Genomic DNA, 26,241 nt, shown 5'->3' on the forward strand with positions numbered 1-26,241 from the left:
TATAAAGACAGCTCACTTTCTTCCCCTTTAAATAATTCAAGCCAGTTCCCTACACTTTTACAAAATGTTGCTTAGTCACTTAAATATTTACTTTTTAAGATGACACTGTTACAACTCTGCAATAAAAATAATTTCTTAGGTAAGGGTCTTCTCTGAGCCCTGAAGCATTTCCAGATTCTTACTGATACTTTGTAGGTGGAAGAAAAAAAACTCCTACCCCTGAAAGATACACCAAAAAGGAACAACTGCACACAGTGACAATAAGGACATGTTTCCTGGATGCTAGAACTAAGCCACATCACCACTAGCCCCAGAAATACTTTTCCAGCAGTCTGTAATCACAGATTTATTCTAATGAACTAACCACTTTTGGGTCACCAAAGATGAGCTAGGCCGGTCCTGGGAGTGTCTAGCAAGCATCATTTAAAGTCATAATGATGAAAACTAAATCTCGCTTATTTTAGCTCCTTGCCACTGGGCTGTCCAATTGGCACTGAGTTGACACAGCAGTTAAATTCAACCTCAAAGCAGCAAGAAGGCAGGCACCTCACTGTCCTGGTGGGAAGAGCCAGGCAGGGGCCTGTGGAGGGCACTGTTTTAGTTGGGCCTTTCCAACCCTCCCTTAACATTCATTTGTGCAAACAAAAAATGGAAGAAAAGGAACCAAAATTAAGTTTCAGGTGGTTGGGGAAGCAGCATGGATTTACATCATCATCATCATCATCATTATTATTATTATTATTATTATTATTGAATAGTTAGCAAGTGTTTCTCAATAGTTCTCTGTTCATCAACACTGTTTTCAGGAGAAATGGAAAACAGTAGCTCTATTTCATAGAAAGTACAGCCATTTCAAAAAAAAAAAAAAGTGGGGGGGGGGGTTGTTGAGAGAGGGAAGTGACCCATGTCATAAAGACAGAAGGTCTCCAAGTCACTTAACTCCTTGTGATTCTGAAAGGGCTGTTTTTAAAGTGTAAAAGTGCTCGCTTCTGCATCTGCTCCATGTTGTTAAATAACACTTGTGTAGTTAAATAAAAGAGCCAAGTGTGACCCCAGCCCACTCTGAGAGGCACTTTACATGCTTTCTGAAAACTATGCTGGAAACACCACGAGGAGAACTCCTTAGTCCTGTAATTTAGCAAAGGGAGAGAGAAAAAGTTTCTTTTGGCCATCATAGCTACACACTCTCTGAAAGGGTGCCTGCAGGGTCTCTGCAAAACAGAATGAACACAAATACAGGCGTGCAAACATCCAGGTATGTACCTCTCTGTGAAGACCCCATTCTTGAAACCCTTCAATTATTTGGAACCATGGTCTCCTGACTTCCCTCACACCTCACTTTTGCCTTAATTGTTTTTCATGTTTGAGTAGCAAGAGGGATTCAGAATCTCAGGCTGCCAGTGGCTGTTCTCATAACAAGGAGCAGACTCACGTTCCTTGCTACGGCCTTTCTTGATCAGGTTACCTTGGAAGGTGTATGTTTTCCTACCCAATGCAGTCCCCACCACAGCACTCTCGTGTCCTCCTCCAGCCCAGCCTCCTGGAACTCGTGATTTTCAGGGTTTCCCTTGAAACCTATCCAGAAACCACAGCCGTTAACTGAACATGAAGATTTGACACCTCCTGAATTCAGGAATGAGGGAACTCGAGGGGCCAACTCTACAAACTCGCACCTGCTGCTTGACGGCAAGGAAACAGAGTTTCCCCAGCTAGGGTGAGCTTTAAATTATACTCTATTTATTTAGTGACTTGTCTCCAAGGATCTCAAAGCATAGAGAGAAATAAGATGATGTGTAACTTTCTCACAATCTATCTTCAAGGCTTTGCCCTGGTGCATTCTGACAAGCAGGACTCAGTCTGAAGGAGAGGCCTTCCTTCTGTGCCCAGGCAGAGCCATCTGTCCTCTCTGGGGTTTTCTGTCAGTGGCTTTAGGGAGTCTTCAAGGACTGTTAAATGACACAGAGGGTGGGGGGAGGGATGACCCTCCTGGATTCACCTGCTGACGGCTTTCACTTAAGCCACGAGGTACCACTGTGCCACGCAATTCCCTCTTAGCACACACCATGCATGAGCTGCAGTCTTTGCCCTCCAGGCCTTTTCCTATCATAACACAGGTGTGTCCAAGGCAGAAAAGACCATTTTCCAGAAGGTTCGTTTCCCTCCAAGCCTACAATGCTTCTTTTTGTTGTTATTGTGTTTCTGCTACTGACCTAAACATAGGCATTCCTCCTCCTAACAGGATAAAAATCTTGACTCTCTCCTTTGCATCAGCTCCCCACCCCGCCCCTGCCCAAGGAAATAAATGCTCTGACTTTTCCAAGAGTGCGAAAAAACTAAAATTAGAGGGTGGACAAGATGATCTCCAAAGGTGCCCTCCAGCTCCAAAACTCTGATTCTCCCTTTAATTACTCCACAAGTGCATTCTTCACATTGTTTCGAACTGACCAGCGACTTCTCCAGGGCTGAAAAGGGTGCATTTTTAGGCGGAGGCACCCAAACTTCTAAATGACACCAGTACCACAAGTATTCAGAAGGCAGGAACTAATCCAAAAGCAGACTCAGGAAAGGAGGAGGGAGGGGATGACAGAGGGAAGGGAAGGAAGGAGGAAGGAGGAGCTTTACTGTGTGCCCAGCGGAATTTAGGCGCTCTCACCCTAGGTAGGTGGCAACTGGAGTCTGGGAGTTCAAGTGCATCCAGCCTGCCCTTCCCCCACACGCCCCCAAGAGAATGGGAAGTTCAGCCAAGACTCGCAGCACCTGCCCGCGGCTCCAGGCCGGCTGCGCGGACCCGGAGGGAGGCTGCACTCACCTGGCACACCAAGCCTTCGCGCACCTCCGGAGGGAGGCGGCACTTGCAGGTCCGGGGGCCGCGCCGCCATGCGCAACAACGGGAAATTCCAGTGGCACCCGAGCCCCGAGCTCACCCACCCCAGGCGGCATGCTCCCCACCTCCCGCTGGCCCCAGGTCTCGGAGGTGGCTCTGGTTAGGAGCAGGGGGCCCGGAGACAGGGGAGGGGAGCTCATGGTGGCGGCGGGGCTGGCGGTCGGCCCGTCCCCGGAGGGAGGTCCCCGGGGCGCGGCGGGGATTCACCCACGGGGCGCGGCGCTGGCGTCCGGGTCCCCGGCCTGCCCGCCGCCGCCGCCTCCTCCTCTGCCGCCGCCCGCCCGGAATCGCTTTATGTAAATGAAGCCCAACTCGCAGTTTGCAGCGCGCACCGCCCGGGGAAGGGGGGCGGGCGGGGCGGGGGGCCTTCGGGGATCCACATTACACAGCAACAAAGCGGAAGGTTAATTTGAAACTCACAGCCCCGCTGCCGCTCGGCTCCCCGGGCAAAGCCTGACATCTACAGTCGTGCAGGGCGCAGGCCGGGTTGCTCGGCGGCGACCGCGCCCGCCCGCCCGCCCGCCCGCCCGCAGGGACCCGGGGACGCACAGGGACGCGCGGGACCCGGGCGCTCAGCTGCGCTCGCTCCGCTCGGGGCGCGGGCCTTGGGGCAGGCCGGGGGGCCCGCGCACCCGCCTGGGGCCAGGAACCCTCGCCGCTCGGCCAGCGCCGCCCCGGGAACCGGCCCCGGCGGGAACAAAGCCCAGGCCCTCCCGGAGGCGCTGACCCCTCGCTCATCAAAGGTCAGGGGCCGGCCTAGAATCGGGCGAGAAGAAAGGGACGCGCCCTCGGCCACTAAAAGGAGCCTGAGGCCTCCGAACCGGAGCCATCGCTCCCTGGGCCCCGTCCACGTCACAGCCAGGCCACTCAAGCATGGGGAGAGGAGCCAATGTGGACAAGAATTTATTGGAAACACACACCCATCCTATTAACTGCTTTACAGAGCACTTCTGTTTTTCAGTTGCAGAAACTTATAAAAACATCCCCCTGCTCTCCGTTGAGAGTTTAAGGATAGTTTTTGAGGCCAGAGAAAGAGAAAAGAAGAAGAGATCACTAGAAAGATAGGAAGAAAAGAAGTGGGAAGAAAAGGAGATGCAGTCTACAATGTAAGCCTCCAGGCTCCTTAGCCTCACCTTATAAAGCCACATCACCGCAGAGATAGCAAAGATCGTGCCCTTTCCCAGGGAGTTCCTACCGCCAGGGTAAGATTTAAAGCAGCCACCCCAGTTGGTCAAAGCGATTGCTGGGCGCCTTCTATCTCCCCAAGTTCACCTTTTCCAGTTGGTCAAAGCGATTGCTGGGCGCCTTCTATCTCCCCAAGTCCACCTTTTTCCATTCTCATCTGAAAGCCAGCCCCAAAGAAATCTCACCGGAAGTCCCCTGTCCTCCCTGTCAGAATCCCACCCTCAGTCTGAATTTACTCCCGATTCTCACAGCACAGAAAGGCACCTGCTTTTACCCTTTCTGAAAACCACCCACCCAGGCTGGCTTACAGCCTGGAGAGTCTTTTCCTCGGGCACAATAATGAACCATGCAAGTGTTAGAAATATAATCAGCTCATGAGGCGAAGAGCAGTATGTATGGAATTGTATTAGCATGAGGCACACACTGACTCGGGAGAAAAAGGGATGCTTAGCTGGTGAAAACCATCACATCCCCGTATAGAAGGCTTTTTGCACAATGTAAGTTGGGTTCAGATTAATGTAAGTATCTAACCTGTTGGGTACAGACAGCCCCTTTCTACATTTTAGTCCAGAATAGATTCTGGGGAAATTTATTTATTTATTATTTATTTCAGCTAAGGCCCTGGGAGAAAAGACTGCCTCCAGGGAATCATGTCCGATTAGGGACAAATGAGGGCACAAGCCCAATTCAGTCACACGTGAGAGCACAGGGGCCGGGTGGGGGGAGTGAAGAGCCAACAGGGAAGGTGGAGGATGAGTTTGCAAACCAGACTGTGGTCACTGCAGAGCTGCTTCCAGACCACCTGACTTCAGGCCCAAGAACAGGTGGTGTTTTCAAAACACACTGTTATTTATATTGGCCATATAAGTTGAGAACACCTTAAAGAAAACAATTAATAATTTAATTGAAAAAGTGACTATGAATAAGACATGAAGATGACGTATGCTAGCAGGACCGCAAGCAACGTGGCCCACAACGCAGAGATGCCTCTGGCAATCTCTTCAGGAAAACGAAGATTCCTTACCTGGGATAGGTAAGGCCTGCTGGACAAATTAAAGACAACAAGAAAATGGTGATACTCTCAGAAAATCTAATTTTGCTGCTTTATCTTCATTTTTATTAACAGGGACAACCTCGTAATCTGGTGACATCATGATCCTGGTAGGCCCACAGACAAATACCTTCAATAAAATAAAAGCTAGAAAGCCCAAAGAACAAGCTATTAAAGTAACCTGGGAGGATGCAGCACTGCCTGGGCAGAAGGCCTGGACGGGATCTGCCCTAATACTGCCACTGTCCCAAGAGGCAGACCCTGCAACCTGCCTCCTGCACTTGAGAGGCCTGACAAGTAGAACTGAGAGTGACCCTGAGTTCCTTTTCTTTATCTGGCACCAGCTACACACATGATGAGGCCTAGTCAAGCCTGCCTTTGTTCCAGGCAAAAATTTAACAGGTAATCCACAGGCAGGTGATCTATGGCCTCTGTACATTATGGAAATGAGGGACTACACACAAGCTGGGTGTCACCTCTACTAAAACTCATTTTCCTTATTCATAAAAACAATACCTCTTCAAAGGGAATTGGCAACTTCTGCACTTACATATGAAATCAGGAGTTTCTCTGAAATACTCCTTGCAAATTCTATCCTCCAGCTCTGGAAGCCCCGGCTCTTCGGAGGGCAGCTGCCTGATGTTAAACCCATGGCCTACCCAGCAGTGACAGCCTGACATTCTCATCGCTCCATCCTGAACACTGCTGACAAATAAACCCACTCTCAGAAAAGGCAATTCTTCCCTCGCAGTTCTCCATACCCAGTCTCATCTCATCTGGAAAGCGTAATTGGCAACAGCCGAAAGGATAAATATTTAAAAATAAATCAGGGAGCGCTAACCCCTTCCCTACTCCTCCCCTTACCCACTCTCCAAGCCAGAGGCCTGCCCCCTAACGCTGAGCTGGCTGGTAAATTACAATGATTCTACCGAGCCAAACCTGCTTGTCTCTCTCTTTCTCTACACATACACACTTACTAATGCTGTATCCTTCCACTTTTGCAAAGGTAAATATGATCTCTAAGATACAGTGGATGTCAGCATTCTGACTTCCAGCGTAACCTGGGCTCTCTTTTCACAGTACAGTGGGTTTAGACAGATTTGTGCACCCTTCCGGGTTCTTCTATTTTTATTAAATTATACGTATACATTGATTTTTAAAACTAGTGCTTAAATAACCCGGAGGCTTTAACAAAGAAAAATCCAGAAGAGGGCAAGAAACAAAAACAAACGTTCCTGAAATAAACAAGGAACCATTTGGAGCTGAATTGGCCTGAGTTCACCCCATGATTTTGAGGCAGTTATATTTAGGGGCCTGGTACCCGCTGGGTGGCCGGGCCCTCCTGGGTATGGAACAGAATGCAGAAGTTCCTCAGAACAGCTCACATTTGCCTTCATAACCATTGGAAGCTGGTGTGCCAAGGCCTGAACACAGATGTTTTGATTCACATTTTTCTGCTGAAGCCTCAAGGCCTCCATCCATCCCTACAGTGCTAATTCCATAGATTAATTTTTACCCCCAAATCGTAGGTGGAACATTATCTAATTTCCTTACCCACCCTCCCCAGCTCAGGTGCTAAATCTGTCAATGATATCCCACAACAAAGATACAAATGAGTAACCATTTTTTAAAAGCTGTGATTTCGGAGAGTTTTTCTAAATTAATTTTAAGTTACAAAGCCCCAAGTTTTAAGAAAGCCAAAATACAGAAGTTGCCTTAAAACAGCTTTACATGTTAGGTAAAGAGCTCTCTCTCTCTTTCTCGCTCCTTCTTTTTTAAACAAAAATATTATTTCTGAAAGGGCAAAGGGAATTTGCCATGCAAGAATTTTATACCCAGGGGGATTCTTACATTTGTGTTTCTAAACCTTGAAATTGAGAATTTTAATGAAAAGGCGGACAGATGCTTAAGGACAGCATCGCAATCTGGGTCCATACATTACAGGAGAGAGAGGCGCTTTGTTTGGGGCCAAGTAAAAAGAGGTGGGCTCCTATTTTGTTCATAGGCCATTCCCACCGTCTGACACATCCCTTTACAGTCGGTCTGATGCTAACCACTGAATTCTTGGAGGGGAAGCAGGTTGGAAGGAGAAGAAAGGAAAAGGGAAACAGAAGAGGAAAAGAAATGGGCGATGGGATACTGCCTGTTTATACAAATCGTAGATTTAAAAAAAAAAATCCCAACACGGTATCCATTCCATAGTATGTACCAAAAGCACTTTCACACGTGAGTTAAAACGATCCATTAAATGCTATATCGAAAGTACAACAACCAGGGTTGGAGTTTATTTTTTTTTTTTAATGAAGAATTCATTGAGGTTTGCAGTTCTCCCCTGTTAAGCTTCTAAGGATGGGGCACAAGACAGGAAGATAGACAAAAGATGACCTTTTTCATGCTTTCTCCCAAATAATTCTAGAATCCTATTTTCTTATCTTTTCATTTTAGGGCATTTGGGTTCAAAAATCTGTGCTAATCTGACTTCAGAGCCCCCGAGCTGAAAAATTCACATATCCTCCAAGTCAGCCAGTGTTTTAGAATTTGGATTTCTATTGAGGCTGTTCCAATCTCCAGTGAGGCCTACGGTAAAAACGTGCTTCATGCTGTTTCGTTTGTCTCTCTGCAGACAAATAGAAACTGTGAAATTTAAAGAATGGATGAAAAAAAGAAGTCTAAAACAAAGAGGTTAAAAAAATAGGACAAATGTTTTTGCTTTTCTGTCTCCCCGGAGCAATTGTTTGGGGAAGTCTGCATTGACAATAACCATGAGAAGGCCATCTAAAGGCGATGCGTACACAAGGGGACTCCTTCCCTGCTGCCTTTGGTCTGGGAGAAAAAGTACCTTAGCTCCGTTCTCCAGAAACAAAAGGCCAGGGCCACGGAAAGGGGGAGAGGTGACAGGGGCTTTCACATGGAGCCAAGTGTCAATGCTGGTTCATTTTTCACCCGTCTTACTTGGAAAGCGGCTCAGGGAACTTCCTAATGACTGCTTTTTCCCTCTCTCCCTATTATTTCTAAACCTAAAAGAACAAAACAATAATTTTTTTTTAACCTAAAACCCATCATTCTATTAGAGGAAAGCCTTTGGGGCCTATGCAGTCAGATTTTCCTCTTTCCTTTCCTCATCCTGCTTTTTTTTTCTTTTTTGGAGGGGGGTTCCAATTGTAGATCACATGGAATTAAGAGACACTGGACACTATAGTCATTTTTAGTAACACCAGAACGGCCTTTATATCTACGAAAAGGCAGGAAACGGGGAGAAAACACACATGCACAAAAAACCCAACAGGGATAGAAGGCGGTGGTGGGGAGGCTGCGGGGGCAAGGCCTTGAAACACTTTCTTTTTTTCACAGCATGAAGTCCACTAATGCCAGCTTCAGATTTGCAACTGAATCAAAGTCTCCGAGTCGTCATTACAAGGTTTTTCGGTGGGTGGGGGCATGGAGAAGTGGACAATAAGGATGTATTAAAGACACAGACAAGGTGTGGCAGGGGCAAAGTCGGGGGAGGTGTTACAAAGAAAGGAAGCTGAGATGAATCACCGCGTGCCATGAAAATACCAGGGCGAGTGGATGTCGGAGTGTTTAACCAGATTTGAAGCTGGAAGCATCTTCCCCAGCGGGCAAACCCTAGGACGAGGCACAGCCACGCGACCCTCAGCCTTTGAACCCAGACCTGGCAGCTTAGGAGCACACTCCCCCTTCCCCAGGCAGCCACAGGCTCTGAGCTGAAAGGCAAGGTGGGGGTAGGGATAAGAGGGCCCTGCAAAGAAGCACAATCAACAACTCAAATATGAACGGAAATGACGTCAGCAAAGTGAAGGACCTGTTTACTGCAGATCAAAACAAAACAAACTTCCAAACCTTTTGTGTACACAAGAAAACTCTATAAAAAGCCTTCCTAAAATGTCACCAGGGTCGACACATCAGCAGCCCCACAAGAAAACGCATGACAGTTACCATGGGGGGGAGGGGGGAGGAAAGGGGCTGAAGGGAAGATGATCTGGGGGGCTGGGGGGAGGAGTGATAAAACCAGAAGGAGCCCAAAACCCAGCTGCTACTGCCCCCTCTGCTGATCCTTAATATTTATTGGTGTTTATAATCTAAAAGCCATGCTCCACGTTTCACTTAATACAAGGCCAGACAGTGTTGTCTAATGAGGTAGCATTACAATCAGCTTGTAATACTGAATTTTTAATGCTGCCAAGGATTCTGTTACATAATAATATGAAAAACAGAAGCTGAAAGTGAGCTCACAGGGGACAGGACATTCGAGGTTCCAGGCAGGCGAGCGCCACCAGCCCGGTTCCCCTCCCCCACACCCGCCCCCCTACTTTCTGACGTGCAATCAACCCTCCATCCCGATACAGGAGGTCGGTATGGAAACCAGGAGGATTTTTTTTTTTTAAGGAAATCCACACTTTTCATTATTATTGTTATTATACTCTCATCCGAAGTTTATAGCTCAAGAGTTTGAATTCTAGCTTTTCTGGGGTTAAAGGTCTAAAATGAAAATTAATTTTTTTGGAAGAGGTGGTGAAGAGACAATACAGGGGAGGAGAGGGGTAGCTTATTTTAAGCAAACCAAGAAATTTGGGAGAAAAATCACAGAGGGAGAAAGAACTTGGTGGGGGAGGGAATAGATGTCTGCCGACCATATTCACAGCTGCCGCACTCAGTTTACATTGGTGTAATTTAAAAGCATATATATAGCCGCCGTTGCTCCTCTCTGTAATACCCCAAGACTGTAAATCTATAACCACTGCAATGATTTAGTGATTAAAAACATGATAACATATTGTGTAACTGCAAACCACAGAACCCCTGCCAACTCTCTCTCTAAGATAAAAGGGAAAAAAATACAGAAAATGTGTTGCTTGCAGCCATCTTCCCAAACCCAAAAGATTTTAATAAAAGAACCTATACAGCAGATGAATTGGAAAGGGGTGAGTGAATTCTGTGTGAAGCCAGCAAAGGTAGAGAAAAAAAAAAAAAGGCAGCTTTATGTGGGATTCTTTTCCTTGTACTAACAAATTACGACCTAAACATGCCTTTTCTTTTCTCTCTTTTTTTTTTAATAGTTTGTTGTAACTGGAATAACTGGTCTTGTGCACTGTCTTGCATATTCAAAGCTGCTTTGTAACCGGATCTAGAGACCCAACCTTATTTGCCTGAACTCAATAGGGGTTTTTTCTCCCCCTCCTCCCGGGTTTTGTTTTGGATTCGGTATTGTAGGTTTTCTGTTGTTGCTGGGAGCCTATGTCTATGCAGGCACAGGCTCTGGTGCCTTTAAACCACAGACCAAACACCTGAAAGGGGGAGGCACAATTTGTAGAATGGCAGGAGGAGCCTAAAATATACACCAAAAAATAAAATCAAAGCAGCTGTAGGGGTTTTGGCCTCTGAGCAGCTGACCTGACCCCGTTCCGTATATTCTTTTATTTCCCCATTGCAGGATTCCTGCACCTTGGGTCAGATTCAAACTCAATGTGACCCTGAGGAGAAGGCAGTCACAGAGTCCTGGAAAGCTGCTCCATATTTAATAGGGGTGGGGGAAGTAAGTGCATATGCATCCAGACTCCCCCAGTGAAGACACCCACACGGTGCAGACGTACACGCGCGCGCACGCGCACACACACACACACACACACACACACACACACACACACACACACACGTCAGGACTGCCAGGCCATGGGACCAGCTCCACCCCAGTTTTCTTGGCCCACACCACTGAGAGCCTGAACTCTCTTTGCGGGCCCCCAAAATCCTCATACCTACAACTCTACACACACACACACACACACACACACACACACACACACACGCAGAGAACACCACTCCTCCAGAGACTTTGTATGTTTAAAAAGTCCACAGATCTGAATCGCCTCCTCTCTGGACCGGAGCAGGGCAGTTTATTCAGAGAAATCAATAGGAAAGAGTATTTGCAAATATTTATATAAGCCCTGTGCGTTTCAGCATTAAGTAATTAAAAACTAAAACCCGAGGAGGGGGAAGGGAGACACACAGACAGAGGAAGGCTGCTGGCCTAGAGTAGGTTTTCCTGCCCACACCTCATCTTCCCAAACCGCAATCTTTTCAAAACTGACTCCGTGTACACTTTTTACGAAATCCTCTTCGTACACCATTTGCTAGACTATTTCAAAATCATCTCCAAATATGGATTCACCTACCACCAAGCTTTCAAGACTGACTGTGTCTGTATTCTATCTCTCTTCTCATACACACACAGCAACTCATACTTTTGACACTGCTTCAATCTCCAGTATATTCTCTTTTATTTTCCTATCTCTAATATACCTGCACTAGTTAAAAAAAAAAAACAAAAAAACCTAACATTGTAAGATAAGAAGAGGGCCCCCAAAGTGCCCATTCAAGAAGCAAACTCCCAACCCCTAGGTCTCCTGAATACCCCCCACTCCCCTCAACCCACAGGATGTCTACACTTTGGGGGTTCAGCTCCTGAAACCCCCACATGTAAACAGATTTGAAAAAAAAAAAAAACTTCAGCAAAATGGAGTTTTAGAATGAGCTACTATGGAGTGGACTTCCCTATATTGTTCCAGAGGGCAGGGCAGTAAATTCTGGTTGTTCTCCCTCTAAATCCTCTCTAAGAAGCCAAGCAAGGCGCTGGAGCACCCACGCTGCAGATATTGTAGAAATTTACAGTAAATGTAGGTACACGATTGCAGCACGCTGCCCTATTGATTATGCAGATTGTGATCAATCTTCTCCCCTCGCCCACTGCCCAAGCCTCTTTCGGAAGACCTCCAAATAAGTTGGTCTGCAACCAGCTATTCTCCCAAAGTAGGGAGGAAAAAAAGTAATTTTTTAAAAAACATAATAAATCCTCAATTGTCCCCACTGAAAGGGCTCGAGTCTTTTTTAAATTCCAAAGTGAATTTATGTTCTGTAATTTGCATTACAGCCAAGCGATCACCGTCTGTCATATTCTTCAAAGGTACTTAACAAACTGCCTTTTAAAAGTCACTAGAACTGGAGGCCAGAAAAAGGCAATCAGCATGCTCCGTCCATACAGTGCTTAGATCAAGTTTCAATAATTGAGACCATTAAAAATTGTCATATTTACCCTACTTGAAAGCAACAAGGGGGAAAAGTTAAGACTGGGTGCCTTTTGAAAGCGCTTGTAATCAAAGAATTTGCCACAGTCCAAAGAATAGCACAACATTGAACAAAAGTCAGATTCTGAGCAACAGCTTCATTCGCAAAGTGATATATACATATTTTAATTCAATAGTTATACAAGAACCGAGTACTGAGTCCATACACAACTTAATTATATACACTGCATGAAATACACTTAGATTTACTCTCCAATAGATATGCAAAAAGACGGACATTAAAATGCATAATGTAAAATTCAGGAACACGGTTTTTGCATCGAGTGGAGCAGGGCGAGGGGTGAGAGTGGGGAACCGAACGTAAACAATCCCAGATTCGCGAGAGCAAAAAAAAAAAAAAAAGAAGAAGAAAGAAAAGAAAAAGAAAAAAGGCATCCTCGGATGTCTCTGAGCTCAGCTGGCGGAAGAAGGCCGGCCGGGCGAGGTCTGGCCCTGGCCAGCGGCGCAGCCCCGAGCCCCCGGGAGCCCCTAGTGTCCAGGGCAGAGCCCCCTCTGGGCGCTCGCGGCGCTGCCAGTGGGGCAGGGCGGAGAGCGCACAGGTAGAGGATCGCGCGGCCGCCTCGCCCCCTCCGGGACCCCGTGGCTCCGAACGGGCTCCCGCGTCGCCGGCAAGTCGAGCCCCAGCGCGGAAGGCGCTCGCCCGGCCAGCGGTGGCGGCCGCGGCAGCAGCAGTGGCTGCGACCGCGGCGACTGCTCCGGGCCGGGTGCGCGCCCCGCGCGGCTGCTCAGCCCGGGGCCCCGGCGCCTCTCGGGGTGGGGCAAAGTTGGGGGCCGGGAGCGGCGGGGGCGGGGGCACTCGGCACCGCGGACCCCCCCATACTCCCCCCACCGCCGGCCGCCGCCTTTGTCTCCGAGCTGGGACCCCGGCCGCCCTCCCGCCCTCGGCCCGCGCCCCGGCCGGCCCTGCCTGGCGGCGCCTCCAAACTCGCCGCGCGGGCCTCGCCCCGGGCGCCTCCACCCTCCCGGGGGTCGCCGGCGGCCGGCGGCGGCGGCGCGGGGCCGGGGAGGAGGGGGCGGCCCGGGCTCGGCGGCGGCGGCGGCGGCAGCGGCGGGAGGAGGAGGAAAAAGAAGAAGAGAAAGAGAAAGTTTGGCGTAGGGGGAAGGCGAGCGGGACGCAGCGAGCGAGCAGGGCGCGGGCGCGGGGAGCGCGGGCGGCGGCGGCCGGGCGCGGGAGCCGGGAGGGGGCAGGACGAGCCCCATGCAAAGCAGCCCGGGCGCCCCGAGGAGCCCCGCGTCCGGGCGGTGGCGGCGGGAGGAGGAGGAGCAGGCGGCGGCGGCGGCGGCGGCGGCGGCGGCGGGAAAAAAAAAAAAGAGGGAAAAGTTGCCACTTACGCGGTTGCTTCTCCGGCGGCGGCGGCTGCAGCGGCGCTGCTGGCGACGGCGGCGGCGGCGGGAGCTGGCGGCGCTTTTAATCCCGAAAAGAGGCGCTCGGGCCGCGGAGCCCATCAAGGCAGCAGCGGCGGCTGGCGGGGGTCGGCGGCGGCGGAGGACGCGCTGCTGGCGGCGGCGGCGGCGGCGGCGGCGGCGGAGCTGGAGCGCGCTCGGCGGAGCCCGGGGCGGGAGGCGGCCGCAGCCGGGGAGCCGGAGCCGCCGCCGCCGCTGCCGCCGAGCAGCATGGTTGGCGGGGAGTTTACAGCCCCTGGAGCGGGCAGGGGCCACGGAAGAGAAGCGGCGGCGGCGGCGGCAGCGGCTCTAGGCTGTAATTGGGATGCAAAGCAGGCGGCGGCGGCGGCTGCGGCCGGGAGGAGGAGGAGGAGGAGGCGGCGGCGGTGGCGGCTGCAGCGGTCGGAGGGGACGCGCTGGAAGTGGGAGCTGATGAGTGAAAAGAAAAAAAAGTCTTTGGATCTTTATTCTGCTAATTAGTTTCCTGCAAAAAATGGCTGTGATTAATTCAGTGCGCATGTGCTTCATTACCCAGGCACGACGGGAAGGGCTAATTAGCCACCTTCTGGATCAATAAGATTCAGCAAAAAAGAAAAGGGGGAGGTGGAGGGAGGCAGAGGGGAGGAAGGGAGGAAAAAAAAAAAAAACCAGGGGAAAGTGATGAGCAGGGCAAGGAGAGCAGGAAGAGAGGATGGGAGAAGAGCCTAGAAGAGGGAGAGAGGCTCCAAAAGTTTATGCATGTATTAAAAACACACACACACAGACGACACACACAGACGACACACACACGAGCACACACACACACGCACACACACACCGAGAAGTGGAATGCATAGGAGCAACAATAGGAACCTGGCTAAGAATCTTTTTAAGATTTTTTTTTCCTTTCTTCTTCCCCCCCTTCTCTTTTCTTTCTTATTATTTTCCCCTTTCTCTCTCTCTCTCTCTCTCTCTCTCTCTAAGCAAACGCAGCAATGTTTAAATTAACTAGGAAAAGAGCATCTCCAAAGAATGGGGGCATTAGTGGAGGGGGACAGCTTAGAGTAAAGGTTTAAGTGAAAGAGCAGAGACTTCGAATAGAGACCACTTTAAATTGCAAATCTGAGATTTTTTAACTGAAGGAAAATTACCTCCCCCCAAATCAGAGGACGAATGAAGAAAATATGGAGAAAACTTTAACACATACCATAGACTAGACAAAAAATATGTTAATTTTGTCTTCTGAAATAAGACGCAATCGGTCTTCTCTGGTTCTTTAGAAGGAGAGGGGAAGAGAGGAGGGGTGATTAGAAGAAATAAAAGGGAGAAAGTGAATCAGAACTGAAAGGGGATAACTTCAGGAAAGACAAGAAAAGGAAAAGTTGCACTTGGAAACAAGTCCAACTTTCTACCTTTCTGGACTTAAGAGAAAAGTAAAATCAATTTTCTCGTGTGAAACCTGGAAAGCAGATGTTTTCAAAACACAGGAAGCTATTTTGCCATCAAAAGCAGGGATGTAATAAAGGCAGTGAAAAATAATTTCAGACTGAATTCATAAGAGAGAAAGCCAATATATTTAAATATAGAGGAAAGGTCTAGGGTGTAGAAAGGGGAAATTACATACCCCTTCCCTAATGCCAAAAAAAAAAAAAAAAAAAAAAAAAAAGCCTTACAGCTACCTCCAAGAGTTTGGAGCACAGTCACGAAGCCAAAGGGCTTGAAATGAGAGGATGGATTTCAGATAAAGACTAGGAGCGGTACATCCCACTAGAGCCCAAAGGAGATCCCTGGAATCAAAGACAGCAGCCAGGGACCCTGCTACTGTACCGATTCCCAGTACATCAAAGCCATCACTTAGGCTGGTGCACGGTACCTCCAAAAAGCAAGCAAACAAACGCAGGAAGAACAAGAGTCAGTGTCTGTCTGTCTCTCTCTCTCCCCCCTCTTCTCTGTCTCTTCCCCCCCCTTTCAAATCCTAGCCTCAGCGTCACTGCTACTGCAATAGATTTTTTAAAAATGATAAGTTGTATTTATGTAAGTTCTAAATATGAACTAATACCATTGAAATTACAATGTCTGGAATAAAATAAAATGCAATCAGCACTTTAAGTAATCTGCAAACAAATGTAAAAACAACATTTATGTTTTTGAAGCCATTATTAGTAAACCCTGTAACACCAGATAGCTTGCTAAAACTTATTTTTCTTGGAAAAAAATGTTGCCCTAGCCTACCAGATTATTTATTTTAGAAGGAATTTGGGAATTAATCAGGAAATCTGTTTGATTAGAAAGTAATTCTTCATTTTGAGAGATTTTCCAATGCTCTTAAGAACATGCAGCTTCTTAGTCAAGACTAGAGAGAAAAAAACCGGTTTAGGATTTTGCAGGGTTACCTCATCTAATCCTTCTGAATTCACTCTGGGAATAATGCTATTTTATTTAGGGGGGGGAAGAAAATACATTTGGAAAAATCAGGGGTTTCCTCTCTGTGAGCCAAATCTGGGTTGCCATTCGAACTTTTTCTGGCTGCTTTTCCATGCAGGACAGCTGATCAATAAAGCCAAGTCCAGCCTGGCTTGCTACAGGTTTCACCAGTCAGTGCTTGCAAAACCTTTGTCATTTTCTAAAAATAAAAAAGCTAAAAGTTATTGTAGAAGAAGGGGCTTTTTTTTGTCCCCTGCACAATGCGTCTTTTGTGAGGTTAATGCCATTCTGGGCTCTCGATAGCCCTGGACAATGGGGAACTCTCTAGGAGCCTGCAAAGACTCTAGCTTTTTTCTTTCTTGCCTTTTTTTTTTTTTTTTTTAAGGGAAGGATGAAACATTCCTACAGTCCAAACACAACCTCTACTTTGATTAAATAAATATTTATCTTTATTGTAGCCATTGTATATTTTTACCTTCAGTTTGTCCGGTTTCTGATTATTATTTTAAATTTTTCAATGGCAACAGTTAATCTTTTTTTTTTTCCCTTTCAGTCCAAAGGGCAGGTCAGTGTAAAATGTAGCTGACTGAAGGAAGACTGGTAAATTCTGAATTTTTCCATAATACATCAGGTAAGGAAAATTGTTCAGACCCTCAGGAATATATTCACTTCCTTTTTATCTGTCTTCACGAATCTTCATAAAGCTGTTTATTTTTTTAAAGATGTGGTAGAATTAAATTCCTCCTTGTAGATCTTGAAAAATCACTTAAATACTATGTATTTATTTTCTTTTGAAATGTAAATAGTACTAGAAGTGAACTTGCAGCTTGTTTCTTATATAAAACGGTGCGGAGGAAGTCAGTATTTCCTTTAGTATAACCTATTTGGAGGAAATTCTGGATATAAATGTATTTCATGTTACAATATAGGAAAATGTCAGCTTAATCTGGTAAATACTTATGCTAATTTTACTGAGTGAATTCGTTATAAGGAGGAGAGGTACCAAGCTTGTATGAATGAATAATGCTTAGACGATAATCCAGCATCTATATGGATTATTTTACGTACAAAATGAAAAAAAAAAAGGAAACAAGAAATTCAGAATCTAAATCTTTCATTTAGCTGGCAAGAGGGCAGAAAATTTTAGACCAACCTGTTTTTAAGACATTTACGTTAGGAGGGAAAGTGGAATGTAGGCTAAATATTGCATTGCTGTGTACATTCCTCTAGCTCTCACTCGAATGGATATAGATATAAAAACACAAAAATATATGCATAAAGGGGTACATAAATATACATTTGAATGACTTCAGATGTCTTTGCATTTGTGTGTGTGTGTGTGAATATATCTGTGCACACAGATATACAAGGTGTACATAAATTCAGGTACTGGGCAGAGCTGTGTGAGTGCTCGCTCACTGGGGGCTTGTGTTTCCAGATCTGTTTGAAGCCACTTCTTTGCAAATATAACATAAAAAGGTTGATTTAATGATGAAGATGTGAATGGTGAATTTGAGTAAGAATCTGCTTCCCTGCAATTATCAGAATATGGGGTTGCAATGTGAGCAGCTATTATTTGGTCCAAAGGCTAAAGAGGCAATGGGCCATCTTAAGGGGCAAGGAGGATGAAGGGGTCTTAGGAGATCTCACTTGGAAAAAGCCTAGCTCTGGGCCCTCGGTTTTCTTCTGCAGGGAGATTGGGGACACAGAAGCAAAAAAAAAAAAAAAAAAAAAAAGGAAGAAAAAAGAAAACCCCGTGTGGAGGCAGGAGAGGTTGAAAGGACGCCTCTCCGTACAACTCCAGAGCTAGATCTAAGGAAGGGGTTGGAGGGTGAAGAATGTGCGAGTCCCTTTTTGAATGTGTATTGTTATTCTAAGTCTATTGTATGTACGTGTTGCAGTCCTTTCATTTGCCACAACATATGGATTCCATAAATGCAGACATGCCGAAGTGCATCTGTCTGGGTAGTTAACATGATCTAAACATCCCTCTTCGTTCCGCTAACTCCGGCTCTTCTTCGGGCTCCTCGGCAGCGCTCCGGGCCAGCCGGCCCGTGCCCCAGGCTCGCAGCGCCCGGCAGCCTCGTCCTTTTGTGGTCTCTGCACGGGATCCAAGGTGCCGCGCGGAGGAGGCGGGCTGCTCGCAGTGCCGGGGTCAGAGGCGCCGCCACCGGCGGCCTCTGCGCGCGCGGGGAGGAAAGGGTTAAGCTGTCCGAGCCCGGGGAAGGGGCTGCGCTCATCCTGGAGCGAGGTGCAGCCACCGGCAGCTGTGATTTAGGGGTCAAGTCCGAGATCACCTTTCTCCTGCCTCTGGAAATGGCAGAAGATGAGATAGGGAGGGAGAAACTAGAGAGTGGCAGCCAGGCGCAGCACGTGGGCTCCATCCATCCGACACCCCCATCGCCCCGGTCCACCCCCTGACCCCCAGACAAATCGGACAGTTCCCTTTTCTGGTAGAGATGCGGGGTGCGGTTCTTCTGAGCGTCCGGAATCGCTCCATCCAAGGCTCTGCCCTAAGGTTAAGCCACTGTGCCCTGAGCCTCAACCACCAGATCTCAAAAGTTTGCTCTCAATGCGCCAGACAGTGAGTAGCTGAGTCTGAGTAAAAATCACCCCCGCTCCCCGTTTACGAAAACCAGGGGTCCCCCTGGCAGGACTAGGCCGTTTGAATGTTGGTGCTAGACCCTCAGACTCCTGTCACGATCCCCACATTCGTGAGGGGATGTACACAGTGGTGCCCACTACATGCAGCTTCTTGCTTTGTGCCTATATTCTTTCTCAGGATCTTGCTTTCCCCCAACTCAGGCGGACTGGGGAATACTTTGGTCAAAATAATTTTTTACACCTGAAAGGTAACCAAAAACCAAATTCAGATGTGTTTCTAGGGTTTTTTCACTGGAAAAGAGCAGAGGGTCTGAAGTCCCCTTTTGTTATGGTTCAGTGTCCGGCCCGCCAGGTTGAGGGTCCCCGCGCCCAGGTGACGTTCTGGGGGCTGTAGGGATGCGCACCGTGCCCACAAAAGGCGCTTTAATTGAGAACGAGCTTCCCAAATCCAACTCCATGAGGATGGCATTTAGGACGACAGCTCTTTCGGAAAGTTACTCCAAGAAAAAGGAGTTTTTTGGTGGGAAAAGAAAACTGGCTCGAAATGACAGAGAGAAAAGGGAACTAGATCCCTGGGGGGCAGGAGGCAGGTGGGGGGTGCGGTGAGAAGATAAGGAGATGAGCCGGGAAGTACACGGACAGGGAGTGGGGCGCGGCCAGGGAGGTTCCGCGACGCCCTCCCCTGACTCTCACTCCGGCTACCAGGGTGAGGGTGAATCACCCCGATTTTAGCTTCTGCTTCCAGGGCCAAGAGCAGACCAGCTGGTCTAGAAGGCAGCTGAGGTCTGTCTTCTGAGCCCTGCCGCCCCTAACCCTGCCAGAGCCTCCAAACCGCGGAAATCAAACCAAATTGGCCGCTCAAATCTAGAGAGGTTTCATCCCTGGGGCAAGGGGGAGGGAACAAGCCTTTTTTTTTTTCTTTTGAACTCCCGATTCAAAAGAGACCACAACCTACTCTTGAGTGTCATCTCCAGTACATGGATTGTGGGTATGTTTCATTCTTTCTTTTTTCCTGTTTCTCAGAAGTAAAACCTTTAAAGAATGAGCCCCAAACTTGGAGCGCCCGGGTCCTTGAAAGAGTTCCAAATGATAAAGCCTGCCCTTCATTTTGAATACATGGCGCATTGTGAAAATGCAGGGCAATTAGTCAGTTCCAGGGTTTGAGTCAGATTCCCAGTTTCCTCAGCTCCTTTGCAATGGAAATCTGAAATCCAACCTTGGGGCAGGAGGCGCGGAGCCGGTGGCTCTCCCGGGTTCCACACCGCCTGCACCGCTGGCTAGCGCCTGACTTCCCTTTTGGTGACCTGGTAGGTACTAGAAGTTTGCACCACATGTAAAGCCTGGGGAGAGTGAAGAAGAGAGAGAACTAACTTCATCACAGCGCAACAAAGTGAACAACTTGAGGGCAAGAGACCCTCGGTCGGGCTGTGTTCGCTTTAGGGATTTCCAAGGGCATAACTTGGGGGAATGATAGAGACTTCTTGCTTGCCAGCCGGAGCCAGGAAAAAAGGAAACCCTGCGATGGGCGGGCGGCGGGCTTGGGAGCAGGGCTGTGAGTGGGCAACTGAGACCTGGCTCCCATCTGCACATAGCCCTCCTGGGCCAGCGCCGGGAGACGGTGCCCACGGTGGCACGTGCATTGTTGACACGCAGACACGCAGGCATGCGTTAACGGAGGGATGCGCGGCTGAACAATCCCCCCACCCCACCCCATGCTTGCATTTCTTGCAGGCATGGCTTATTTAATGGCCAGGGAATTGAGTGCCTCTTACCCACCACCCCCATCCCTTTTATTTTTTGCTGAGAAATGTAAAAAGGAACCTATGCCGTGTACATATTCTGAATAAACGTGAGGGTTTTTTTTTTTCTTGAGAAATACCTAGCGCCATAATTTTCTGATTTAAGGGGGCGAGGGAAATCTTTGAAATGAAGGAAATCAGTGGGGGACGAACTAGCTTTTCCTGGTGTGTGTGTGTGTGTGTGTGCGTGCGTGTGTGTGTCTCCCCAAAGCCAGTAATGGGATTTAAAATGAGAGATTCCCAGTCCTCGTCCTCCCTCCCATTCCATTTTGCTCTCTTCGCCCCAGAAAACATCTGCGATAACCGGCTGCACGTCTAAAGGGACGGTGTAAAGAGAAACAGGGTTTGGGGAGCGCATCAACTTTCTCTTTTTCAAATAAAGTTGAAAAAAAAATTCCAAAGACAATTTAAGCAACAAACGACATCGAACAGATATTTTTCCAAGGCAAAAAATTTCCGATTCGTTGGTTTCCCATTCTCAGAAATAGGGAAAAATGCGAATCCGATCTTCCCGTGCGCTCATGACACGAAATTTGGAGCCCATACTTGGTTAAGGCTGGTGAGTGCAGGGCAGGGCGTGGCCCCACGGCCGGCAGGAGTCCGGCGCACACTGGGCCTGGAGCGCACCGACTGGGGCTCCGGCTAGCCGGGCTACCCGTGGGGTGGCCTAGGGCCCAGCCTGTGTCAAGGCTGCGGGCAGGGCACTGGTCCCCCGTGCACTCGGGGCGCGCCCTCTCAGCCGCCTCCCTGTTTAATTCCAGAGCTCAGCGGGCTGCAGGGACATTCGACGCCAGTTTCCTCTGGCCCGGGCGTGAGACGCGCCCTTCTCGTGTCTGCTCTTCCGTCCCTCTGCGCTGGATGTTGTATAGCGCAGGCCCCTTCCCTCCCCGCCTCTCGTTCCCAAAACCTTATCAATGAGAATTCGACAGTTGCCCCGAGATGCTGATCCCAGTTCACGGAGCCGGCGTGCGCGTCCCTAATGCCCGGCACACCCATCTCCATTTCGGGACCCTTTTTTTTCCTGCGGGCTCTGGACTCCCGGGAGGAAGCCCCGGGCCCTCCGGCTCCCCGGAGACACCGGCTGAGGCGCTTAGGCCAGTGCAGAGTCGCCGCACTGGGACCCAGGCGCCCCTCACAGGTGTACGCAGGGCATGGCCCAACGGCCCCTCGGATGGGCGGGGAAACAGGCCCGGGCGGAGCAATTCGATCACCCCATTATGCCCCTGCGGATGCCCAGAAAAGCCACCAGGCCCGGGGGACCGCCCCAGCAGTGGTCTGGAAAGGAGAGGGCGCGGCGAGGGGCGCACCTCGCGCCCAGGGCCCACGCCGCCCAGGCCCCGTGCCTGCCTCCCCGTCACCCTAACTCCGCACCCGGGACTGCTGGTGGTTCCCTTCTCTTTCCGCCGTTCTCGCCGGGCTGCCTAGTCTCTTTAGGGCCACAGATGCGCCCTCCTCCCCCCAGCCCCGCGGGATACGGAGGTGAGAGCACTGAGATGGGGACCCTGAACCCGACTGCAGGAGGAGGCTGGACCCCGATGTCCCCAGGAGCCCCTTCCAGCCAAGGCCTGGGGAGGGAAGGCGCCTCTGCACCCCTCAGCCCCAGGTGCAAGAGCTGGGAGTGGAGAACCCCCGGGGCCCTGCTCGCCTCCAAGGCAGACCAGAAACCGGGTCCGCCAAGGAGGCGGGAGTGGGTGTGTAGAGTTAGCGAAGGGCCGACTGGAGGGGTGCCTGTGCCTGCGTGTTTGGTGCTGCACGTCTCCCTCCCTCTCATTCTGTCTGGGAAGAAAAAAGAAAGCGGGCAGATTTGAGCCGACCCCTCTTTCCGCAGCCTGGGAACGCTGCAGCAGGAAGAATTGCTCATAACGACACTTAAGCCCCGACAGTTGAATGCTAAAGGTTAAACTTACAGTCTTCAGGGAAGGGCTTCCTGCCAACTGGAACAGTGGTGCGCGCTGCCACGGGCGCTCCTCCACCCCAGCCTGGCCCCTCCAGGTACAGCTCACATCACGGCTGTTGGCATTTGTGAACTTCAGCGAAAGGAGCCCCTGGGTGCTGGCTTGTCCCTGCCCCTCATCTTCAGGGAACCTCTCCTTCCTGGTCTCCCCCATTATTTTGCCTGTGGCTGGTTGAGACCTCAGTTTGTCCCTGGGATCCTGCCCTGTGGGTCCCAACTAGTTCCTGCTGTGCAGTTGGAATGGACCCACCTTTGCAACAAAGATGCAGGGTTCACACAGGTGGACACTTTGGAGAAACTGCATTCATCCCTTGTCCCTTTGCACAGAGCACTCGGTGGCCCCTGCAGCTTGGCACAGATAAAACCAAGGCTAATACACTGAATTTAGTGCCCAGCCTTGGAGGGGTCTGCAGAGAGACGCTGGCTGTAAGGAGGCAGGCGGGGGATTGTCAGGTGGAAAGCCTCCCCCAAAGGAATAGCCAAGGGAGTCCCCTCCCCCAACCCACCACCAAATGATGGTAAAGTTCAATTTAGCACCCCTAAAAAGTATATTCCAGCAGGAGATAGATGGTAAAGAGAATGCAGTTCAGCTCTCAGGAGCCAGGGAAGGTGGCTCTTTTTCTCCCTCCCTAGAGAGCCCACATTTGCTGAGCACCTACCTTGCCTTAGCTCCCTGCCAGGCACTTTCCAAATAATTGCATTCAGTTCTCCCAGCAACCCTGGGAAACTGGTATTATTAGTCCCATCTTATAGATGAGAAATACCAGATTCAGAGAGGTTAAGTCACTCACTTAAGGTCACACAGCTATTAAGTGGCTCAGCTTGAATTTGAACCTGGGCCTGTCAGGCTTTAAAGCTATTTCTATTACACCAGTTGCCTCTTATCAAGGTCAGGAGAATCAGGGGACCCAAGGGATGAGAAAAGATAGATGTGTAGGGCAGATGGGCTGAGGGGCAGGAAATAAAAATATTCCCAGAAGGGTGCTCTGGTTTTGTACGGATTCAGGGCTAGATTCAAGACTAAGAGACAGGTCACTGATGGGCATGGTCCCCCATGTTATTCACTAAAGGGAAAAAGGCCAAAAGGGACAATGCAATAGAGAAATATCAACAAAATCCTAGGATTACAGGGTTGGAACCCATGTAACAATTGCCTGGTGTGCCCCTTGGTTTTCCAGCCTCGGCTGGCCATACTAGGGAAGTTCATACGAGGCCTCTTTGTTTTTCTTTGTAAATTTTCTGACTGTGTCTGAAGCTCAGACAAGTTCCTTACTTCTGTGAGTCAGCGGGGCTAACAGGAAGGGATGATCAGATGACCAACTGCTCATGAAAAAATATGAGGAAATCCAGTAGACAGGGAATAAGAGCGGGCAGAGACAGACATCCAAAGGCAGGCCCCTTGGGAACTCCTGGTCACTTGAGTGCTCCATTTGCAGGCCCTAAGGTAGGGAAGGCTGTGGGTGGGGCAGCTCCACAGCTCCCTTGCAACAAAGATGATGCCTGCTTTGCCAATATTGAGATTTGGCTACCTGATGGTCATCCACCAACTCTGGCCTCCATGCACACTGCAGGTACTGACCACTCCTTTGGGCGAAACTGCACAAGGGGGAAGGGTGGTCAATCCAGTGGTATGGGCTGATCACTCCTCGCCTCCTCGCCGTGCTCGGCTGGGTTGACTCTGACTGATGCTGCCCAAGTATGAGTGTGTGTAACTGGGCAGGACTGGCCAGGCCCACACGGAGAGGTTGCTGAAAGCCTTGTTAAGGAAGTACTTCTGACTAGGCAATCCAATTACATAATGCTGCAAAAATAACTCTGGGCTGGGAGTCTTGAGAGTGACGTATTTTGTTAACAGAGAGGGGTATCAAATATCTGTCTTTTAACCCGAGGGCTGAAAGTACACTTGTGTATACTGACTGGCCTCTCACCCTCTCCCCCAATAAGGGATGTTAAGCGGGTGGCGGGGGGGAAGCAAAAGAAGCAGCAACAATGCACAGTTATTTTTTCCCCTCCTTTTCCCCAGGTGCAACTAAAGCCGACTGTTGAGTTTAGCTATATTCTGCCAGCTCACGTGTCCGTCTACAGAATCGTGCACACCCAAATTAGCCATGCAGTGCTATAAACTGATCAGGGAAGATTAAGCAAAAGAAATGAGGGAGAGAATAAGAAATGAGAGAAAAACAGAATGAAAGGTGGTTTTGTTTTATTTTTTGGTGGGTAGAGAAGGGGAAGGGGTGAATTGTCTCATTATATTCATGAAGACTAGACTAGGACTCCTAGCTTCCCACTAAGGTGACCAACTGGTCCCAGTTTACCTAAGACTGTCCCACATTTAAAACTGCATCTTAGGAACCCACTCATTTCTGAAAAACTGAGTTGGTCACTCCACTTCCCACAGGCTTTGGCCAAATTTCCACCTGGTCAGAAAATAACTGGTCATAATGGTATATCCTGTCAATCCAAAATTGTTCGAAGAGTGATCTAAATGAGATATTTCATCATGGACGCAAAAGCCTTATTTCCAGGCATTTGAAGAAAGATCCATACACTTCTCCCTCCCACTACCATTTTGGATTCTAGAGCTTTCCAGGTGGAAAAATTACCTGCTTCATTCAGTTTGCTTTCAGATAAAGTTTCCAGAGGTCCCTTTCCCATTTTAAAGTGCCCCGAACTCCTGCCATGTTTTGCTTGAGAATCCTTTCATACCATTTTTAAAGAACACTGCTTGAAAGTCATTGTACCTTTTTTCAACTTCTTTTCTGTTGTGGGGTCTCCATTCCTTCCTGGGGCACCAGGGTCACACACTGAACTGTATCAAACTCTTTTAATGTATTCTCATTGAATCTGTTAGCATTTTCTGTTTCCTAATGTTGATAATTATAGCATCTGATCCTTTCACTCTAAACTGCGGCCGTGCAATTCATCCTTAATCTAGATCCATCTGAGCCCCTTCCAAAGAAGACACAAAGATAAGCTATCCCTGGCCCAACACACTCATAGCATCTGAGCTTAGATTCACATTTGTCCCCACCTCTATTATTTTTTTTTAATCAAAATGTTTCCAAACCCCTTGAGCTAATTATAAAAGCGAATAGCTTTTCCTCTCCGAATCATATTCCTTAACTTAGAATGCAATTCCACTCTGAGACCACCTTGTCGCAGACGTGAAAACCTGCTTGCTGAGGACGCAGCAGAGAGGAAAGGGTGAAGCGGGATTCGTCTCCCGCCCTCCCTCGGCAGGCACTGCCTTTATGGAGTCTATTTCCAGTCTGTTTACCTGGCAAGGACCACGTGACCAATCCAGAAGGAAATGCTGACATCATTGTCTCTCTCTCTCTCGCACATGTGAGCCTCCCTCCCTCCCCAGGCCGCCTGCATTCCGGTATCCATCCTCTCTGCCTCTCTCGAGCGCCCGGTCCCCTCCCCCACCACTCACGCCTTCCACCACTTATTTCTCTGTCTTTCTCATGTCACACTTTCCTTTGTTTTCTTTTCCCCTTGCGGGCTGGTTCCTAGACCGTCTTGCGCGCGCGCGCGCACACACACACACACACACACACACACACACGTACACACACATCTGGGTGCCCTTTTCTTTCTCCCTCCCCTCCCCCGCCCCCCAACCCCTCCCCCGCCCCCCGCTTTTCAGTTTTTTCAGATCTGTGGCCATTGAGCCCTCACTCTTTTAAAAACACCTTTCCTCTTTCTTTCTAGATTTGAGATTTCTAAATTAAAAAAAAAAAAAAGTCTGGAGGCCTAAAAAATCTTCTGGGCCAGGGGTAGGGGGAGGAGGGCCAGGCAAGGCTGCGGAGTCCAGC

General features: G+C 49.1%; 1 protein-coding gene across 5 annotated transcripts in view; it reads right to left on the minus strand.

Moving 5' to 3' along the window:
• Positions 1 to 13,789, minus strand: part of ZFHX3 (zinc finger homeobox 3) — a 275,840-nt gene extending 262,051 nt beyond the window's left edge. For 2 of the 5 annotated variants that reach the window (XM_055366441.2, XM_055366439.2), the window contains exon 1: positions 13,613 to 13,789. The gene's annotated coding sequence lies outside the window, so the exon portion shown is untranslated. Of the gene's footprint in view, positions 1 to 2,809; positions 4,671 to 13,612 lie in introns of those variants that run through there. The other 3 variants (XM_055366440.2, XM_063699731.1, XM_004057969.5) reach the window with 2 other exon arrangements.
• Positions 13,790 to 26,241: the final 12,452 nt, after the last annotated feature.

The sequence above is a fragment of the Gorilla gorilla genome, chromosome 18, assembly GCF_029281585.2.
Source record: "Gorilla gorilla gorilla isolate KB3781 chromosome 18, NHGRI_mGorGor1-v2.1_pri, whole genome shotgun sequence".
NCBI classification, from domain to species: Eukaryota; Metazoa; Chordata; class Mammalia; order Primates; family Hominidae; genus Gorilla; species Gorilla gorilla.